Below are 2,556 nucleotides of genomic sequence, written 5' to 3'. Positions count from 1 at the left end.
CCACAGACATAGGTCCATTTAATTTATGTTACTTATATTTCCTGTGCCCCAGAATGGTGCTGAGAACTAAAGAAGGCACTTGAAGAACACTTAGGAATAAGATGTATCTAACAATGAGAACATTTCATATACAAAAATTTTAATTAGTTTTTTAAAATAGTCGCTCTTACACAACATCTATGTGTTTCTTTAAGAATCACTATGCCTTACCAAAAAAGTTAAAACATATTCTGTCTGAAATTATATATGAATGGTAAAGTACAGATATTCTGTTGTATGCTTTTAAACTTTGTAGAAATATTTTCTAAACCTATAAAATATATCACACATTGAATTTGGTTTATAATTATGGGTCATATTTCCTGAAAAAAAACGATAAACACAAATATACTTAGGATAATGATAGGATATTTGATATAGGACCTATCTCTGAAAATTTTGTTTTCCGTTTCACAAGTCTCAAGCTAGCCCACAAATGAAACAAGGTGGTCCTAGGTAAAGGCAGCTTGATTTACTGATTCATGGTTTTAAAGATGAATAGTTAAGAAATTAAAGAGAGGCAAAGAATAAAGAGTCTGCTTAAGGATGAAACATGCTGTTTGAGTTCTACTATGACAGCACTGCAGACTAACACATCTGTGCATGTTTAGTTTCAGAATGGCTTTAGTTATTGTCTTTCCTTGGTGTATTTGCACTACTTGGCTACCTTACAGTTCATCCACTCCTCCCCCCCCCCAAAAAAAAAACAACAGAAGGATAGCTTGATTAATCTTAAAATACAAAAGGAAAATTCCAAAGTTGTGAATGAAATAAACATTGAAGATTTGTGTCTTACTAAAGTAGCTTATTGTAGATGCTGGCGTTCCAAGACGGTAAGATGTCCATTTATACATACACTAAAATGTTGTGTAATTAAAATGTTTTCCTTCTCAAATCCTTAATTTTGAGGTTCTGTGAGATGAAAGGTTTTTCCATAGTGTTCAGTACTAAAAGTCTGTATTCCTAAATTAAATTTTGCATTTTATGATCCATACTACCTACATTAGAAAAGTTAGAGCAGCAAATAAGGATAGAGATCTGATGTTTTTACTATGTTTTAGCAATTAGCTAAAGTAACATAGTTTAAAATACACCTATATTATGAGAGAGGACATAAGGTTTAGTGGAAGAGTTTAATCTTTGGAATCTGAATAAATCGTGGTCAAAGCTGATGTCTGCCACTTACAGTATGACTTTGGGCAACTTACTTGATCTTTAATCTCTGATTTTAATTCTGATAATATATCAACATCACAGACATTTTCAAGGATTTAGTGAGATGATGTATGTACAGTGCCTTATAGTATGAGCTAGTAAAGTAGAACAAATCTGTTCTACTTTAATCATAGGTTAATTGAGGTTTTAAGTACAATAAAGTTTATCACATCATCCTTTAATAGCAAAATGTTAGAAACAATCTAGAATCTGATAATAGAGGAATGATTAAACTATGGTGTAATAAAAATGATAAGGTGCCCGGCCAGTGTGGCTCAGTGGTTGAGTGTTGACCTATGAACCTAGAGGTCATGGGTTTGAATCCTAGTCAGGGCACATACCCTTGTTTCAGGCTCAATCCCCAGTAGGGGGTGTGCAGGAGGCAGCCAATTGATGTTGATGCTTCTCTCTCATTAATGTTTCTATCTCTCTATCCTTCTCCCTTTCTCTCTCTCTAAAATAAATAAAAGCATATTTTTAAAAATGATGGGGTATTAGGAAGCCACTACAAATCATGTTTTAAAGAATATTTAATGGCATGAAAGCATAATATAATACAAGTAATACAAGTATATTACAGTTTTTTAAAAATATGTTTCTATTGATTTTTGAGAGCGAGGAATGGAGAGGGAGAGAAAAGGAGAGAAAGGGAGAGAGAACATCAAAACCTGGGCATGTGCCCTAACCAAGAGTTGAACCTGTGACCTTTCTGTGCATGGGATGAATGATCAACCAACTGAGCCACAGCGGCCAGCCTGTTACAGTTTTTTTTAAATAAAAATGAATACAGATAGTAAATGCAGAGGAAAAATATGCTAAAATGTTAATTGTTACCTATGAGTGAATTTTTAAAACTATATTTTTCAAAAATTTTATAATATGCATGAGTTTTATATAAGAAAATATTTTAATATATTTTGAATTTAAATTACATTCTTTTTAAATTTAAATAAGTGAATAGGTGAGTTCAAATTTAGAGTTCCACAGAGAACAAAAGCTTATTGTGATCTCCTTTTAAACATGTTTTATTGCCTCATATGGAATCATCCAAAACTTTTTACTTAAAATCTACACTAAATACTGAATTGACTATTTAAAATTGTTAGATTTGCAGTGATATGAGAATGGAGTCAGGTCAGGTGTAGAATACATCTATTACTCAGGCAAGCTATCTGATGTGTTATTTTCTTTTTCAAAAGAAATGTGTGCATTTCACAAATATTTCTACTTCTTGAATCATTTAAATAACACGTGAAATTTTTTTCCTTTCTAGTTTCCTGCCTGTGATGGTTCACATAATAA

The sequence above is a fragment of the Myotis lucifugus genome, unplaced genomic scaffold, assembly GCF_000147115.1.
Source record: "Myotis lucifugus unplaced genomic scaffold, Myoluc2.0 scaffold_268, whole genome shotgun sequence".
In the NCBI taxonomy this organism is placed as follows: domain Eukaryota; kingdom Metazoa; phylum Chordata; class Mammalia; order Chiroptera; family Vespertilionidae; genus Myotis; species Myotis lucifugus.
The sequence above is the reverse complement of the archived record's forward strand: the minus strand, read 5'-3'. Positions refer to the sequence as shown.